Here is a 19,037-nt window from a genome sequence, read left to right as displayed (position 1 = left end):
AGGAGGATGGAGGAGGATGGAGGAGTGGAGGTCGCTGCCACTTCCACCACGACAAGAGAGTGCACTCCTCCCTGCAACTCATGTCACATTATATTTCGAAGGTAGAGAGCTTTTGCCATAATATATAACACTCCTTTTTCTCCGACATTCTCTCGCTACTCTCCCTCTCCCTCTCTCTCTCTCTCTCTCTCTCTCTCTCTCTCTCTCTGCACAAGAAAATATTTAAACTCCACATGCAACTTTACTCTCTCTCTCTCTCTCTCTCTCTCTCCTCTCTCTCTCTCTCTCTCTCTCTCTCTCTCTCTCTCTCTCTCTCTCTCTCTCTCTCTCTCTCTCTCTCTCTCTCTCTCTCTCTCTCTCTCTCGGTACACTACGGTGCGTTATTATTTTCTCACGTGAAAAGAGTGACGCTGCTGAGACTGAATAAAAAAGTGGATGAGAATGTGGAAGCTTTTTTTTCACAATGGTCCACTATTTTTTGTTTTTATTTACTCTTTCTTGTTTTTCAGTGTTTTTTCCACAATGTTCTATCTACAACCTCCTCGCTCTCATCTTTTTACTAAGTCTTTTCCATTATGATCTAGTCAAAACACATTGATGTTATTCTTTTCTCTCTTTTTAGTGATTTTAGTGCTCCATGTACTTTTTTATTTTTATTTCTTTTCGTAACGTTCTTTTGTTTTCTCTCTCTCTAGCTCATCTTCCAATTTTCTTATGGATTCTCATGATGTTCCCTACTTCATGTTGGTGGGGAGAAGCCTTCATCTATGCTATTCTACTCCTTCCATTGCATATTAGATAGTTTCCTCCTCTTCTCTTCCTTGCTTCATGTTGGTGGGGAGAAGCCTTCATCTATACTATCCTATTTCTCTCACTAAAAAAGAACAGCCTCGTAAAGACCATCAGAGCTGCGGTTGCTTGTTCTTCCTTTGTATTTCTTTACGGGGTCCTTCCTACTCCATCTCCTCTCTTTTATGCATTACTAAGCCCCATCCGTCCATCAGGCCCTTGCATATTAAAAACAAACTTTACCTTTTCCTGTATAATGTACGCATATGACTCTCCGCTTCCACGACACATGAATTACCGCCTATGAATATGCTGGTACTAAGTGGCCTGACAAGTGACAAGTGATGCGTGTGTAATTATTCTTTATGAGTTTGTTAAATTGGACTCGTCTCCGTGCTCGTGTGGGTGGGATTAGGATGTAGAATTTATATTTTGATAAAGGCATAAAAAGTGTATCGTTTTCCCTAAAGCTTTATGTTTCTTTCTCAAGTGCTGTTCCAAGGCTACAGAGATAATTATACAGGTTCCTATGGGCGTTTTTTCCCATCGGTAGTGTATAATTCTTGTTAAACTTTCACTAGAACCACGAAAACACCCTAAAAATGTCTAACATCCATCTCTCTCTCTCTCTTTCAAATACTGGTTTTTAGAGGCTACAGAGATGATTACAGAGGTTCCCATACCTGTTTTTTTTCCTACCGACACCGTAAGATCCTTTTTATAATTATCACCAGAATCACGAAAACATCCTGGAAAGTCCCTATGGCTTGTTAAAATTGGTCGAGATAAGATGAAACGATTACAACTATGAAGATTACAGCTGATAGTCTTATGTTTTCTGGGTTCTGAGTTCTTAATCCTCTTTTTCCAAGTTTACATTAGTTTCCTGTTCTCTCTCTCTCTCTCTCTCTCTCTCTCTCTCTCTCTTTTTCTTGTATCCCAACTTCCTTTTGGTTTTCTTTTCAGCATGTGACCTTATTGTGGTGGTAGTGACATCAGTCAATCACTGTTTTCTTTACCATCGTCATCTTTCTCGTTAATTTCTTCTTCTGTCTTTCTTTCACTTTTTTTTCTGTATCTTTCATTCATTCATTCTTGCTCACCATCTTAATGCACCTCCTTTCTCCTCTCCCTCGTTCTTCCAGCACCACATCGCCAGGCAGAGGCACTCATAGAACTCCCTCACCAAGAACTAAGTACCGGCACTGCTGATGAGCGAGCGCACGTCCCTCCCGCACAGAGCCGCCACTCCCTAACCCACATTTCATCCAAAAATACTCCCGTGCAGGTTTCCATAGACCTAAAATGGTATTGCACAGCTGGGTCATGCGAGTGCCGGAGGGCCAGGATGGGGGTGGGGGAGGCGAGGGCGCGGGTAGAGATGGGAAAGGTGCACGCTTATACGGTCGTTTTTAGAGGTCCGCGTGGCTAGTTATTTTGCAGAGGAAGCTTCAGCTCTCCACTTCATTTTCAGCCACAGTGTTGGTCTGGTTTGAATTTCCTAGAGTTGGGCGTACCTGTCGCTGTCGTGTTTTCCCTCCAGTTCCTCTTCCTCTCCCTCCTCCTCCTCCTTCCCTCCCCTTTCTCGTCCCAGCTGCCGCGCCTCTCACTAAAGTCCCGAATCTTAATGTCCCTCCATTTACGAGTACGTCGTTCAGTGGGAGGATGCCGCCCTCTGCGCCGCCCTGGGAGCGACGCCCGCCACAGCATTGTTACTGTGTTTGTTGCGGGAATAACTTTTTTGCCTGAACCAAAAGAAATTTCATTACGTGGTTCCATAAAAAAGAGCAACCAGGAACGAGTTTATTTGGGGGAGAGTTTTTGTAATGGAACCAATTTGTTTAATGGATTCCCTAAGGTTGGTGTGTCATAGTCGATCCAAAAGTTTTATCCATATATACTCGTGTGTGTGTGTGTGTGTGTGTGTGTGTGTGTGTGTGTGTGTGTGTGTGTATATATATATACACACACACACACACACACACACACACACGAGTATATATGGATAAAACTTTTGGATCGACTATGACACACCATATATATATATATATATATATATATATATATATATATATATATATATATATATATATATATATATATATATATATATATATATATATATATATCACACACACACACACTCAACACACCAAAAAGATCTATAATTATAATTATAGATCTTTCTTGTGTGTTCCATGACTTGTGTGTCTTGGCCTCATGGCAGGTGACAGCCCCAGCACAGTTGCACGAGCATTCTTAGCCTCGCCTCGTGGCACCGCTGCTGGCCGGCAGCCACTCCGCGCCGCACACTAGCGCGCCTACCTCTCACTCACGCTCAATACCTGTTTCCCAGAATAACGAGCACTTCTGTGGCGTAGTGGAGGCGGCCAGACGCGGCCTAGCGCTACCCCACGTGAAAGGAATGGAGGAACTCAACTCAGAATCACCAGAGTTCAGAAAATATTGTCTATCTCGTCTCTCAGTTGTCAATATTATTCTGTTTTCGTTTACCTCCGCCACTCTTCCGGCCAGGCTGCCTCTCCCCTCACCGGGCGGCAGTCCAGCTTCCCCTCAGCCTGCCACACAGCTTCCAGCCCCTTGTCTCCCTCCCCAGTCTTCAGCCCCTAGCCTTCAGCCCCAGCAAGCGCTATGCCAGTATATTTCCATTCAATATTCAAGAAGAAAAGTGAAAAAAAAAGCCATCTATTTCTTTACATTTTTTTTAGATTTCTTGACTGATGCGAAGTCCAATGAAATATCCAATAATATTCCTTGACCAGTCGGGGGTGCGGGCGGCGGAGGTTAGGGCGACGCGGCCACTATAACAGTCACCGCCACCGCCTGCCGTCCAGTATTCCCAGATATTGGATCGGATCGGAGTTCTTGTGAAAAACTTATGGCCACGTGAGGAAGGTGCCGCATCCTTCTGTCCTCTTCTCCCTCCCCGAACACTCATCCCTTGAGACGGCATTCTAAATCACCTCGCAGAAGACAGACTCCCTCCTCCATCTCGTCCACCTCGTTACCGATGATTTTATCCATTTCACACTCCACAGAATGATGGTGATGGAAAACCTCTCCGCGCCACTGACTCGACCTTCCTCCCTTGCCTCGCTGACTCCAGTACCAGATTTAGGGCATTTCTGTCATCGTGTGCATTTATACTCCCATAAGCGGCGGTTGACTTGCTGTAACAGTCAACTTTGCCTTTTGCTTCTCTTGAACGGCATGAATAAGTGTAAGATATTAAAGGGAAAAGCTTCTGTATCAGCTTCGCGAGTCGGATCTTTTACATTTTTATTAATTTTTCCTTCTTATACTTAGTCAGGCGGAAGTTCATTTCTCCACTAAATATCACATCCTTATTCTTTCACCTTCCCTGGACTGGAGCAAATTAGCAAAAGGAAACCAGTGTGCATTATTTTCGCCTCTAAACAAGCCCAAGTATCGCTAACACTATTTCCGTCAATTTATACTGTACATTCAAACTCCGCTACACTTCCTACACTAAATTTTACCTCTAGCTTCTTAAACCCTCCAAGGAATATAAAATTTCTGTGTGTGTGTGTGTGTGTGTGTGTGTGTGTGTGTGTGTGTGTCACTTTCACGTTTACACCAAGAAATCACGGAGCGTCCTTGGCTACTGAACGTGTCTGGCGTCGGAAGGCTATGCTGGGGATGCGTGGAATGCGTGTCACTGGGAGGCGTTGCGTGGCCTAGGCGTGGCGTTGCGTCCCTCGAGGGTGTAAGTGACGGCGAGTGTGAGGTGAGGACTGTATGAAGGGAGGAGAGAGGTGTATGAGTGTCCAGGGAATGGGTGTGGGGAGTGTTGGGGGGTGCTGTTGGGGAGTGAAGCAGCTGGTGGTGAGGTGTGAATGGTGTCCTGCTGGTTGGCGAGACTCAAGGGCGGTCTGAGAGTCTTCAAGTGGTGGGTGGTTGTGTGGAGGTGAGGTGAGGTGAGGTGAGGTGAGGTGAGGTGAGGTGAGGTGAGGTGAGGTTAGGTTAGGTTATGTCTGGTGAGTTTACGTTAGATATAGGCAGTTGTGTGTGGATGTTATGTTTACGTTAGGTTAAGTCGGTAGTTGTGTGTGAAGGTTATGATATAGTTATGATATGCAGTAATAATCCTAGGTTTATAATATATAGTTATAGTTAATTACGATAGTAGATATTATGGTAGTTACAATAGTTAACTTAGTCTAATTTCATGACTAGTCCTTGTTTTCTATGTACGATGGACACCCAAGGACAAAAAGAAACAGATTAAAGAAGAAAAAAATAACCCGGTAATTGTCTCTTATTTAAAGGAGAAGGAAAAAATAATAAAGGTGATCTAATTCAGGTCTGCAGAGGCCTTGAAACTCTCCTGCTTGTGTCATCCTTTGCCAATGCTGTTAATGAATTAGTGGGGACGGGATTCTCTTTATCTCAAGTTGAGTTTAATTCTTCTTAATCGTGTAGCAGATAGACGAGGAATATGATGCTGAAAATAAGTGCGTTGGTTAAGAAGTTTTTCTATGTAGCATTTTATTTCGTTTGTAGTAGCAGGCGCAAAAAAAAAAAAAAACAATTTCAGTAACACACACACACACACACACTTTCGAGTAAGAGAGACAAGAATCGTTGCATTCCGTGTGGTGTGTGTGTGTGTGTGTGTGTGTGTGTGTGTGTGTGTGTGTGTGTGTGTGTGTGTGTGTGTGTGTGTGTGTGTGTGTGTGTGTGTGTGTGTGTTGTGTGTGTGTGTGTGTGTGTGTGTGTGTGTGTGTGTGTGTGTGTGTGTGTGTGTGTGTGTGTGTGTGTGTACCACCACCATCATCATCACCACCACCATCATCATCGTCTCGTTCTTGCAAGTAGGGAGAAAAAATTGGGAAGAAAACAAGAAGAAAAACAATATAGAAAATTAAAATAACTCCATCTTGGTATCTATCTGAAATCCATTAACCTTGAGCGAGGGAGGAGGAGGAGGAGGAGGAGGAGGAGGAGGAGGAGGAGGAAAAACAAGAGAAGTGTTAAACCACACAAAGAGAGAGAGAGAGAGAGAGAGAGAGAGAGAGAGAGAGAGAGAGAGAGAGAGAGAGAGTGAGAGAGAGAGAGAGAGAGAGATGAGAGAGAGCCAGAGAGGAAAAAAAGAACAAGCAATGGGTCAGAAAATCACAAAAAAGTCATGAAAAAAATATAACCCAACACGATTTTTCCTCAGATATTTTTTGAGACAAACTATGAGAGCAAGAGAGGTAGAAATCATGGACACAGTGATATTCTTGGCGAGTGTCAACTGTGTCCCTTTTTGTATTCATTGAGACATGTACTCGAGCTTAGCAGTTACCCTTATTCGTTCATGTCGAACACTCCATTCCTCCGCGGCCTAGGTCTGTCCTGTGTCCTTAAATTGTTTCTCTGTCAGTTATTGCGTCTAATTGCTTTTCTCTTTCCTTGTCCTTCACTCACTCTTGTTTCTATTTCTAGTCGTTTTTGTGCATCTCTCTCTATCTCTATCTGTCTCTGTCTGTCTCTGTCTCTGTCTCTCTCTCTCTCTCTCTCTCTCTCTCTCTCTCTCTCTCTCTCTCTCTCTCTCTCTGTCTCTCTCTCTCTCTCTCTCTCTCTCTCTGCTTTTAATCACTTCTCCCTCACTCGGTCCGGCACCTAATCGCTCCTCTCACCCCTGCCTCTCACAGCCCCTCGTTACCTCTCACTTCCACCCTTTACTGCTCGCCCAGTCATGTCTCTCACTTATTCTCCCTCCGCTCCCTCACCATCCCTTTGCACCCCCCTCTCACCCTCACCCTCTCTCCCCCTTACTCTCCCTCCCTGGCGCGGCTCTGTATCATCAAGTTCTCTAATGACCCAAGGGCGGAAGATAAAATTGAAAACAATACAAATATGCAACTTTGCCAGCGAATTAGTCGGGGCTGCATTAAATACTTCCACGCAGGTGCGGCCTTGTGATGTCAAAGAAAAAGAAAAAAAATAGCAGTGAGTGGAAAAATATATATACGTAGGCTCGCTCGATAGCTGGCTCGCCTGTTGGTCACCAGTTGGATCGGCGGCGAGTCTCCGGTTGATGGAAAAGAAAATATTACCGGTTATTGGGCCAAATTGCAAATTGGAGCTTGGAAAAGTTTGCATCTCATAATTCTTTTCTCTCCGCGTGCACAGCTGCTGCATAAAGAGACCCACAGCGGGATTTCGGGAGGCTGGGCGTTTTGGAAGAGTAGCTGCAGGAGGAGGAGGAGGAGGAGGAGGAGGAAAGTGGAGTAAAGGAAGAGAGGAGGAGCAAAAGTAGTGGTAGAGAACATAAACGATCACAAATTAACACAAAAGGAGAACAAATATTTAAGGCCTTACTTGGAGTAGGAGGAGGAGGAGGAGGAGGAGGAGGAGGAAAAGGAGGAGGAGGAGGAGGAGGAGGAGGAGAGGAAGGAGGAGGAGGAAAACAAAAGGAATATAAATGAATAACAAACATCCTTATAGTTCGTTCCTATTGTGCTGTTTGTGGAGACTATAATGTCTAATATACACTGAGAGAAATGAGGTAACAAAGGAGGAGGAGGAGGAAGAGGAGGAGAAGGGGGAGGAGGAGGGGGAAGAACCGCGTATCCTAGCTACGGGATCTAAATGAAGTCATTTAAGAAAAACACGCTTTTTGATTGATATATACTTCTCATATCAACATTCTTATCCTACTATTCATGATTCAATTATCTATAACCTTAGAGGGAAACTTTCTAATTACTGAAAGTTTTCATTTTTTTGTACAATTCCAGAACTTAGTTAAGAAAAAGTGAAAAATTTTCAATTAAAAAATTTTTGTGATAACTGGGATATATTCTTTACTTAAAGTAGAACCAATGTACATATGTAAAATATTGCTTAGAGTTCTTAGGAGTGCGGCATTGATAATAATAATATTTCACTTAAAAAAATGAGGAGGAGGAGGAGGAGGAGGAGGAGGAGGAGGAAGAGAATCTAATCCCCTTCGTTTAATCAACACTCGGCAGGAACAATAAGTCATTAAGCCTCGTACGGGCGACGCGAGACAGAATACCCGTGCCCTGAGTGTCGCAAATAAAGGTGAGGACCAGGAGACCGAGACAGCTTCCAACACTCGCCCCTCTGAGAGAGAAAGGCGGCAGCATCACAACACGAATCTCTCCATCATCATCCATTACATATAAATAAAACGTTAATTATGCAGATGAAGCGAGATAAGTATAGATCCGGTCCTTGTTTCCCCAGTGACTCCCCTTCCCTCCTCCATCTCCATTTCTCTTTAAATTTAATTGAATTTCTGTGTACAATTCCAGTAGCAATGACGTTCACCTTTCACCCGAACAACCATTGGAAGCTCGGGAACGAAGCCTAAACACTTGGAATTAAGCCCGAGCCTTTCACATAACGTCCTGAAGCCCTTGTTTAACGTGAGGCTCATCTGGAGGCTCCCCCCCACCAACCCTGGCGCAGGATCACCTCTGCCCCTCCTGCTGACCCATTGTTACCCTCAGGAAATTAAACCAAATGTCCTGTTTCACTTCCTTTTCCTCTCCGCTCTATTATCTCGGTTCCCCCTTCTCCCTCCTCTCTCCTCGTTCCAGCTCTCCTTCCTTCCCTCTCCCTCCCCTCCTCTTTCCTTACTTCCTTCCTCTCGCGTTCTTTTCGTTCAAATTTACTGGCGTCCTGTTTTCAAGGTTCTCAAGAATGTTTTTTTCCTTAAGATTTTAATTAATAGACGTTCTAATATATATTTTTTTTCTTTTCTATTGATAATTCACTTTATTTCACTTCAGGTTTTCAATTATTCAGTGGCGTGTGCCTTCATCATTCTGACGCAGGATTAACCGTTGTTAATTATTTCACTAATTAATTTCCCTACAACACTTCATACGTCGCCTCCTCACACACCTGTCTCATCCCAGCACCCCCACCAGGCCTCCCCCTACACCAGCATGGATTATTCCCACACCTGTTCCCTCCCCACCCTCATCTACACCTCCTGCAGCGCTCACCATCTTCCTCCTGACGTTCCCTCTTAACAATTCCCTCCCTCAGCTCTCACTTCCCCGGCCCTCCAGCACACACACCTGCCCCCCAACACACCTATCACCCCCAACACACCTGCTAGGTCTCATGCAACTTAGTATTACAGGGGATAAAGGAGTATCATCAACTGTGTGTGTGTGTGTGTGTGTGTGTGTGTGTGTGTGTGTGTGTGTGTGTGTGTGTGTGTGTGTGTGTGTGTGTGTGTGTGTGTGTGTGTCAGAATCCCAGAGTGAGTTGATGTAATGTAGTAACCGCCGCTATTTCTTATCCTTCCTTTCTATTTCACTCCCTGAAGACCCATTTTTCTCCTTTTTCAGTCACTCCCTTTCTTCTCACACACTAAACCTTTCTTCCACTACCTACTTTCTTTTCTCCTTGCTCCTTCTCTCCCTTCCTCACTCCCTCGCTCGGCCCGTGACGCCTCTCTCCCCAGCGCCGTATGAAAAGTTCCAGCTGAGAATCACCCCACCATCAGTCACCGTAAGGGGGAGACTGGGTCGTGTCTTATAGTTACGCAACGGGCGGCGAGAGGGAATCTGGGCGGTGGGTCGTAAAGAAAACGAATTTTAGGACGTGGACTGTAAAGGCAGCAAACATTCCAGCCCACAATGAGTAGCGGTGTAGTCATAAATATCACGGATTCTTTTTACTTCGTGGCTTCAGAGCTCCAACACCTTTTCCTGGGCGCCGGTAAATGTTTGTATGTTTGTGTTTCTTTAGGAGTTTTTTTTTTGGTGCAGTAATTCTGAAGGTTGCTGTTTTGTTCCGACATTCTCCATTTCTCTTCGTCGCTGCAGTTTCCACAGCGAGTGTTTGAAAATTTACAAGACCATTTAGAGTGATAATTATTCCACATCTATCTCATGGACTAGTTTTTCTTTTTCACATTAAGTATTAAGAAGAATCATAGGATACGTAAAAATGAGGGGATACTGTCCAGTTTGCCGTTATTAAAAAGCTGCATTTAGAATGTCCCGAAGAAGATGGCACAGATAGCTGTTTCCCGGCAGTATCTGAAGCCGCCTGTGGTGACGATCTTCAAGGTTACATATTCATTCCACTTTGGTCAGTTTTACATGAAGAGTATAAGCAAAATATTGATCTAAAAGTTTATATCAATCAGTAGTGTGTAATTTTAATTTCTATATATTTTTTGTAAGTGACGTTCCTATAAATGTGTAGTTTTAATACTTGGTGTAATGGTCAGTTCTCACGATTCACTAAGGGGAGGAAGAACAAGCGCGATCCTGCACGTATTTCCAAACATTTTTTTTTTTTTTTGTGGGGGGAAGGCAGGCGGGACAGTAATCCTCCAGCACATAGTTTCATATTACGCTTTCGGTTACTTTCGCACCCTGTTGGACTTCCCAGTGCCTACGACTAATCCCAAGGAAGCTGACACGTCCCCAGCCAGAACAGACTAGTGTTTTTTCGACAGTTTTTCGTACCTCGGAAGCGACGCATTTCCCCACGGTTACAATTTCACTCCACGCTATTAGCCAGGTTTTGTTTCCTCGTGTAATGGCAAGCGATAAAGATAACAAGCCTAAACAACCACTGCTTTCCGAGTCTGTCTGACCTCTGAGGTGATGCTTCCATGTCGATCACGTTTACTTTTTTTTTTTTTTTTGGTAGTTTTGCTTCCTGGTGAAATTTACGATGATTCATCCTGAGACAAGACCATCCAGACACAAGCTCAATATGACAAACGCTTCCCGCTAGTTTCTAAGACTTTTTAGGGCGATAACACAAACTTAATATGACAAGTACTACCCGATAGTTTCTAAGGTTTTTAACGCGATAATTCTCAAGGTTAACAGTTACACACAGCACTTTTTTGTTTACTTTCGCTCAGTGGTGGAATTCCGGTGGACGCAGACACAACACGAGCTACCAATCCACGCATTTGTTCACTTGCTGGCCTGTGGTCATATAATGCGGAATAAAATTTCAGGAATTAGAAGCGATTAAATATTTCATGAGACCAAAACTCGCCAGAAATTTAGGATATTTCGTTCATTTGTGTCGTGGTGTACACGAGACAGTTTAATTAGTTTGGGGGGTCGGGCAAAATGTAGCAACATGTATGGTAATTAGAAGGTGCGTGTCTGCTGGCTCGCCTCTGATGCATGGCAGGGCTGGGGCCTCATTTATGAGAGAGGGCGCGGCGCGGGTGTGGTGGGAAGCAGCGGATGAAGTGTGGGGAGGTTGGGGGAGACGCAAGGCTGGGTGGGGTGGGGGCTTAATGGGTGACTAGCGATGGTAAAGGCTGGGATGTTGTTGGGGTGAGATGTGGAGTAGAGTAAGGAGTGGTATTGGAATTAGCAGTGGTAGGAATGGTGAGGATAGAGTGAGGGTGTGAGGTGGAGTGGTGGTGAGGAGTGAGCTGGGTTGTAGTGTGGAAAGGTAGTTTTGAGATGAGGTGTAGAGTGAGTCGAGGTGTGGTGTTGGGGTAATGAGAGGTGGGATGGGATAAGGCGATGAGGTGGAGGGAATGAGTCTGATGAGAGATGAGAAAGTGCGAGGAAGATATGCAAAATTCTAAACCCGAGAAAGAGATGAAAAAAAAAAAATAAATAAATAAAAAAGACAAGGATACAAATCACGGCGAGAAAAACGAAGATAAGTGCAAATCCAAACGCGGGAGGAACATAAAAACGCAGGAAAGTTGTGTACAAATTCAAAGGAGAAAGAAATAAAATAAATAAACAAATAGTGCCAATGAAGTGCATGCTTCTCGGAATATACACTTGAAAAATGACCTCCTGTGACTGGAGGTGAAAAATCTTCAAAGTGGTTCTGATATGAAGGAGGTGGTGGTGAAGGAGGATGAAGAGGAAGAGGAAGAGGAGGAGGAGGAGGAGGAGTGCCGAGGCCGCGCCAGAGAATCTCAAAAACGCAGAGAGAAGTATTTAAATCTCTCCCTCATTTTAAATATTCCAACTTTCCCGCATGACTCAAAATAATAAAATAAATAAATCACGAACTAAATGCTGGAGAGTGAAAGAAGAAAAAAAAAAAAAAACTACGTCTCACCTAAAAAAGAAACACACACACACACACACACACACACACACACTAACATTTCTCAAGAGCTGTTCATAGCCAGAATAAATAATCCCCTTGAAAGCAACACTATCATACAAATATTTTACATAAGCAACTTCAATAACCTTCTCTTTTTTCCCTCCTAGTCTCGTCTCTATGGTTACTGTGCGCCATAAGCAGAGTGAATGGCCTTAATCCTTAATGGCGCGAACAAATATTACCCTTGCTCTTTTGACGCACTTTTATTACATACATAGCCGTAGTCTGGGTCGGAGAGCTGCGGGGCCAATACTCGTCCTGACTGACTCTTGCTTCCCGACGAGACTTTTTTGAACTCTTGCCATAAAAACACACACAATAACAGGGATTGGGAATGAAAGGCGCTGAATGACAAAGAGATAGCGTAAGACCATTTAGAGTGCCCGAGGGAATGAAAAAAAAAGACATAGCTATTACAGAAAGATGTGGGAAGGGAAGCAAATTGACAGGGGAAAGTAGGAGATTATTTTTAAAAAGTGAGTGTTGGAAGTGAAAAACATGGAAAGATATTAGAGAATGAAGGAGGAAAACAGAGATCCTGAAAAAAAAATATGATGAAAAACGAAAATAAAGGACAGGAAATGAAAAAAAGAAAGAAACTATAAGAAAATAGAAGAAAACTGAAGAGGATTAGAATGAAAATAAAATTGAAAAAAAGTGAACATAGTAAAAAAAAATGAGCGTTAGAATTGAGAAAAGTAAAAATAATGAGAATTAAAAAGCGGAACGAAGAAAACTTCAAAAATTTCTGATTAAACAATGAGAAAGAAAAGGATTAAAAGGAAAAAAAGTTGGAAGTGAAAAAAAACTATGAGAGAGAGAGAGAGAGAGAGAGGAGAGAGAGAGAGAGAGAGAGAGAGAGAGAGAGAGGAGAGAGAGAGAGAGAGAGAGAGAGAGAGAGAGAGAATTGAGCGAAAACTCAATGAAAGAGAAGGATCAGAATAAAACAAGTTAATATAGAAAAAGAAGTTTTGTGTTGAAATTAAAATAAAGAAAATATATAACAAGGAGAGAAACAAGAGAAAACTAGCAGGACAATGAAAATAGAAGATTAAAAATGAACAGAAAGAGAATATAGAAAACTGGGATGAGGCAGAGAAAAAAAAAAAAAAGAACTCAGCTATGAAAAAGACCGAAAGGGGAAGTCATGAAAGGCTTGTTGGACATTTAAAAAAGAAAGAATGGCAGATAAAATGACTTTTTTATATGCTAAAACGAAACATTAAAGGCACAAAAGAAGAAATATACAACAAAAAGCGTTAGAAGCAATAAAGGAGGAGCAGGATCACACACACAAGAAAGAAAAGTCGAATAAAGAAATATTATACGTATACAGTAACCGGTTGTATATGCAAACAGAGGTTAATATAAAACACATTTATATATAACAATATACAAAATACGGAAACCAATCATAAATGTTTTTCAGTGTTAAGGAGTCTGGACAAGAGAACAAGAGTGACGGGGAGACAGGCCGCTCAATATGACGCTGCTAAAAAGTTAATAGCAGGAGGAGAATGTGAAGTGTGAACCAATTTAGTTTTGCAGACCTTGATATTCGTACATAAAAGTCACGGTGTTCACGATGTTCCTTTACAACTACTGCTCCAACTTTTTATTCATTTACTTTTTAGATTTTAGTGAGTACGTTGGTTTTGGGTTTTGATTCCGGACCATCTAGACTTTTTATTAAGATATTGTGGTCTTCGTAAAGCGGAAAGCTCGCTACAACCAACCCAACTGTTGTAACACAAGATTCACTAGCACGTAAGAAGACGGAAAAATGTGAGATAAGAATGAATAAATGAAGAAGGAAGTAAAAGAAGGAAGTAAGAGAGTATTAAGTAAAGTCTGTAAAAAAGTTAAACGCGTTCCCTTGAATCCACAAGTGCAACATAGAAGCAAGACAATTACGGTAAGTGCGTTATTTATGTATTCAGAGGTGTGCTGGGCTTAAATATCACACCAATCGACTTGCAGCAATAGTTGTCAAGGTTTTCCCAAGTAACATATTTACGCACACCAACACTGCAAGACTCCACACCATCCCAAGGGCACAACGAAGACCTTTACGGGAAACCAAAACTTCCAAGGCTCGCCATACAAGGGCAGAAAACACAGAAGCGAAACACACACTCAAATAAACTGAAGGAACACAGCACAACGTAACGCAATACAATGTAACAACACTATCAGTACGTGAGGACGAAAAACAACATCAAAACTTCCAATGCACAACACGTACTAGAGAACACAATAGCCAGACGAAACTAAAAAAACACAACACCTTTCAAAAACCAAAAGAAGACGAGACCTAACATTCAGCGGACATAAACACCAGTCCTTGCAAAACAGCACAAGATACACCTCCCCAGTGAGACTCGGCTCAAGGTTAGGGAGACTGAAATAGCCGGTCTAGCCCCTCCAAAAGTCTCCTGCATCTTCCCTTCTTGCGAGTTACTCAGAACACCAAAAACTGAATCAGAGGTAGTTGGGGAGTCCATTTTCCTCCTCTGACCCCTTTCCTCCATTTTTCATTTACTTTTTTTATTCTAGTGATGGTAGAAAGGAAAGAGGATTGAAGGGAGGGAGGGAGGGAGGGAGGGAAGGAAGGAAGGAAGGAAGGAAGGAAGGAAGGAAGGAAGGAAGGAAGGAAGGAACGGGAGGAAAGTCTATGTTCCTTTTTTTCAATTCTTGTGATGATGGAGAAGGAAAGGAAGTTGGAGGAAAGAAGGGAGAGAAGGAAGGAAAGAAGAGGGAGAAGTTGGGAGGGTTTCCGTTTTCTTTCTTTTCTGATGGTGGAAAAGGAAGGATATTAAAGAGAAGGAAGGAAGGGAGAGAAAGAAGGAAGGAAGGAAGGAAGAGAAAGAACGAAGGAAGGATAAAGAGTAGGAAGGAAGAAGAAAGGAGAGAAGGAAGGAAGGAAGGAAGGAAGGAAGGAAGGAAGATAGGAAGGAAGGAGGAGGAGGAGGAAAAGAAGGTAAGAAAAAAGGAAGGATAAATAGGAGGGATGATATACGAGTAGTCTGCAGTCGTTAAATTCAAGTTAGGGTGAAGCAAAGAATAGAGTAGAAAAACTGGAAAAGAGAAGTTAAGAAGAGGGGGAAGAGGAGGAGGAGGATGAGGAGGAGGGAAAGAGGGAGGGAGGGAGAGGCGATAAATACAAGGACAAGGGCAGGGACAAGAAAAAGAGCAAAAACAACAAAAAACAGAGTAGGAGGTGGTTAGTTTTATTCCCGCCAAGGTCAGTGGTACAACTCCTCCTCCAGTGAGACTCGGCTCAAGGTTAGGGAGACTGAAATAGCCGGTCTAGCCCCTCCAAAAGTCTCCAGCATCTTCCCTTCTTGCGAGTTACTCAGAACACCAAAAACTGAATCAGAGTAAACTGCCAAAGTAAAAAAAAAAAAAAAAACGCTAAATTAAACAAGACGTGCTAATTAAGGAAGATACGTAACTTAACCTTCTCACACGTCATTAGTGGGTATTGGGGTGAATATGCATGTACTATATCATTGGAAGGGAGACAGGAAGGATGGGTGGAGGATTGGCTGATAGATGAAGAAAGAAGAGGGAGTGAGGGTCGGAGGGAGGGGGAATGAGGGGTGGTTAGGAGAAGGGAGGGAAGGAAAGAGGGAGAGACTTGTTAGCGCGGGGGAAACTGAACGATTTAAGAATGTAACGATCTATTAACGTGGAAAAAATAAATTCAAGTAATCGTAACACTGTATTTCACCTCTACAATAATCCGTGCCCAATAGAGTAATAACAGTAATAGTAACAGTATATAAAAAATAGCATAACAATACGAATGTGTTTATAATAGTAAATAAGCTGTTTTATCGTCACATTCACGACGCGTCTAAATTGTCACTTCACAACGAAAATTACCTTGTTTAGTTGGTGGTAACATGGAGTCAGGTCTTCCTCAACACCTTGCAACTGACCCAGACTGCATGAATAAGTTGCCTTTCTTCCCGTGCCTTGTCTTCAAGCTGCGACACACAGTCCAGGAACACGTCTTGCCACCAAGTTGATCCAGAAGGCATAAATACTAAGACATTTCGCTATTCTGGGTATTTATGTACTCCTTTTCACCCGCTACATGTCACCAAAGCCACACACAATCACCATACCCACGCACTTCGCATCACCGAACACACGAGGCACCGCACACTGGTACTACCTTTCAAATCGTCAGCAATACTCCTGCTACCCGCCGCACTTGTCCACCCCTGACGTCACGTTTTCTGTTGGCGGAGTAATACAGTCGTTCATTGCCATGTTACATTATAATTCCCTCCGTCATTTCACGCCCACTCGTCTCTCTGTAACCTCAGGCGGCCTTGATGGTGAAATGCCCAGTGTTGTAATATATTTTGCAATTTGAAGGTAGTGAATTATGAAATGCTACATCAAATACCATGCCATTCTCTCCCGCTTTCCCTCCTTCCTTCCTTGTCCTCCCTGCGCCTTTCCCCCTTCCTCCTCCCACCCTCCCTATTTGTTCTATCTTCCACCTTCCTCTTCCCTCTCTTGCTCTATCCTCCTTCATCCCCCACTCCCTTCCTCCCCATATCATTCTCCTTCCTACTTTATTTCCCCAGTCCTCCACCCTTCCCCTCCCTCCCTCGCCCTATCGCCCACCTTCACCTTATCCTCCTCTTTCACCTCCTCCCTCCCCTCTCTATCCTGTCCCTTCTCTCCCTATTCCCACCCATCCTCTCATCGTCTCTCCCCTCTTTTTAACCCCCCTCCGATCGCCACTCAAACTATCAGTCCACCTCACTCCAAAACAAGCATAAACACAATAATGGAGACTCTTACTCAGATTTCCCTTCACCTCTGAGAGTCTATGACACAACTTTGATATTCCTTCACGTCTGAGAATCTATGAGGCAAACTGAGAATCTATGACATGACTCGTGCTACGCTTCGTACAAACACGCATCATAGGCAATGCTATGTTCCCTGTCTCCCCTGAGTTCCGATGAAGGTCAAGACAGAGGAGGAAGTTGAACATGAGCCTCGCAGGCCTGGCAGGGGATCCGCGCCAATAAATCGCGGTAAACAGACCATTAGTGTCGTGTATTGGCGCAGTCCATCATGGCGCAGTGATGAAGTGCGTCGAAACGAACTTTGCGGGGCAGCTTTAGCCTTCCATGTAAGGCACAGCGAGGGAAAATTAAGCTTGAAAAATTAGATTCCGGGTCGTCTGCGTTGTAATTTCAGGCCACCTCCCTCGCCGCCCTCGCACCTGCAGCTAATTAATAATAAGGCGATTACCTGGGAAAGTCTTCTCAGTAATCCCATTTACAAATTTTAGGCATAAGAAAATTACGGTTTGAGCGCAGCCAGGGTGGTGCTGACGTGCTGAGGTGCTGGCGGCAGATGCTGAGCCTCTTCTGACACACACACACACACACACACACACAAGGCAGGACATCAAACCCATGCATACCATTACCCACAATGGACAAAAATAAACACAAACGAAACAAACGTGGAAAGGAAAGATCGATTTAGTATCAAGATGGAGAGCAAAAAAAAAAAAAAAAAAAGCGATCAAATAAATACGCTAAGCTTCTCTCTCTCTCTCTCTCTCTCTCTCTCTCTCTCTCTCTCTCTCTCTCTCTCTCTCTCTCTCTCTCTCTCTCTCTCCAGGAAATCCCCAGTATTCACATTGCACCTTCAGCGTCTTCGTCGTATTATAAGACCATTGTGGCCATTCCCAAACCTCAGGAGGGTAGAGGTGCCGCCAGCTGGCCAAAAGTGTCTCCTCAGTGGCTCCCGACGCTGCAGGGAAGGAAGGAGCCGTGAACCCACCGCGCGCCCTTCGAGAATCTCACAGCACCATCACAGAGACGAGCGCCGCGTGGTGGCCATCCAAGAAACAATTCGATCACACAGAGAAAGGAAAACTGGGAATCCTGGAATCTTACTGTTACTTCACGCAGTTTGAGGTAATTCCATGCTAAAAATAGGAATAAGACGTGTTTGTTTCCCGTTTCTCTCTCTCTCTCTCTCTCTCTCTCTCTCTCTCTCTCTCTCTCTCTCTCTCTCTCTCTCTCTCTCTCTCTCTCTCTCTCTCTCTCTCTCTTTTTCTTTCTTTATATCCTTTCATCTTGTTACTGCTTCTTCTTGTTTCTCCTTCGGTCCGGTATACTGTACGAGTTCGCTTCGCCTCGCCATGGGATCCGGATATTAAACTGACTCAATATCCGAACTCACTCGCCGGTTTACAAATGGTCACTTCCCACCACCATCACCACCACCACCACTACCACCACCACTACGACCACTGCACGACCGAGTAATATGAAGTCTACCACCACCACCACCACCAGCTTGCAATGACCTGAGCTGTCCTAACACACACGTACATAGCCTGACCTCCTCTTCCTCCCCCTGCTCCTCCTCCTCCCTCTCGCACATTCATACAAGAGGCAATAGAGGTCCAGCTTAGACGCAGCAAGGCACCACAGCATCATGGCAATATTTCACTCCCTTATTCAATTTCTGGCCCCCTTCAACCCCTGGAGCATCGCAGCAGCAGGGCGCATGCAGGGCAGACACATGGGGAGGACTAGCAGTGGGTACAAAGGTCTGGGGAGGAGGTGGTGGTGTTAAAAGGTGGGGAAGTTTGTGGTTCTGTCCTGTAATGGTGTCTGCTTAAACCTTTTTTTTTCTCTCTCTCTCTCTCTCTCGCTCTCTCTCTCCTCTCTCTCTCCTCTCTCTCTCTCTCTCTCTCCTCATCTCCTCTCTCCTCCTCCTCTCCTCGCTCCTCTCTCTCTCTCTCTCATGCATTTCTACTCTGCCCTATACATCCAACTTCTATTTTTCCCTCCCCATTTCTTCTCAATTTCTCTCCTGTCCACTCATTCATTCACTCTCTCCCAGTCACCCGTCCCCTTCTCTCTCTCTCTCTCTCTCTCTCTCTCTCTCTCTCTCTCTCTCTCTCTCTCTCTCTCTCTCTCTCTCTCTCTCTGTCCCTAACCCTCTTCACTCTTCTGCGATATTAACTGCAGCATTCGCCACTCTCATCACTTGTTATCCCTAATGGTCGGGGACACGAGAGGAGAGCGGCTCGTAAATCTCGTCACTAATGGTGGAAGAATACT

At 43.9% G+C, this 19,037-nt stretch overlaps 1 long non-coding RNA gene across 2 annotated transcripts in view; it reads right to left on the bottom strand.

The window, feature by feature from the left end:
- Positions 1-16,148, bottom strand: part of LOC135107974 (uncharacterized) — a 98,288-nt gene extending 82,140 nt beyond the window's left edge. For both annotated transcript variants that reach the window (XR_010272077.1, XR_010272078.1), the window contains exon 1: positions 15,808-16,148. This is a non-coding gene — a long non-coding RNA (uncharacterized LOC135107974). The remainder of the gene's footprint in view (positions 1-15,807) is intronic.
- Positions 16,149-19,037: the final 2,889 nt, after the last annotated feature.

This window comes from Scylla paramamosain, chromosome 16, assembly GCF_035594125.1.
Source record: "Scylla paramamosain isolate STU-SP2022 chromosome 16, ASM3559412v1, whole genome shotgun sequence".
NCBI lineage: Eukaryota > Metazoa > Arthropoda > Malacostraca > Decapoda > Portunidae > Scylla > Scylla paramamosain.
The sequence above is the reverse complement of the archived record's forward strand: the minus strand, read 5'-3'. Positions and strand labels throughout refer to the sequence as shown.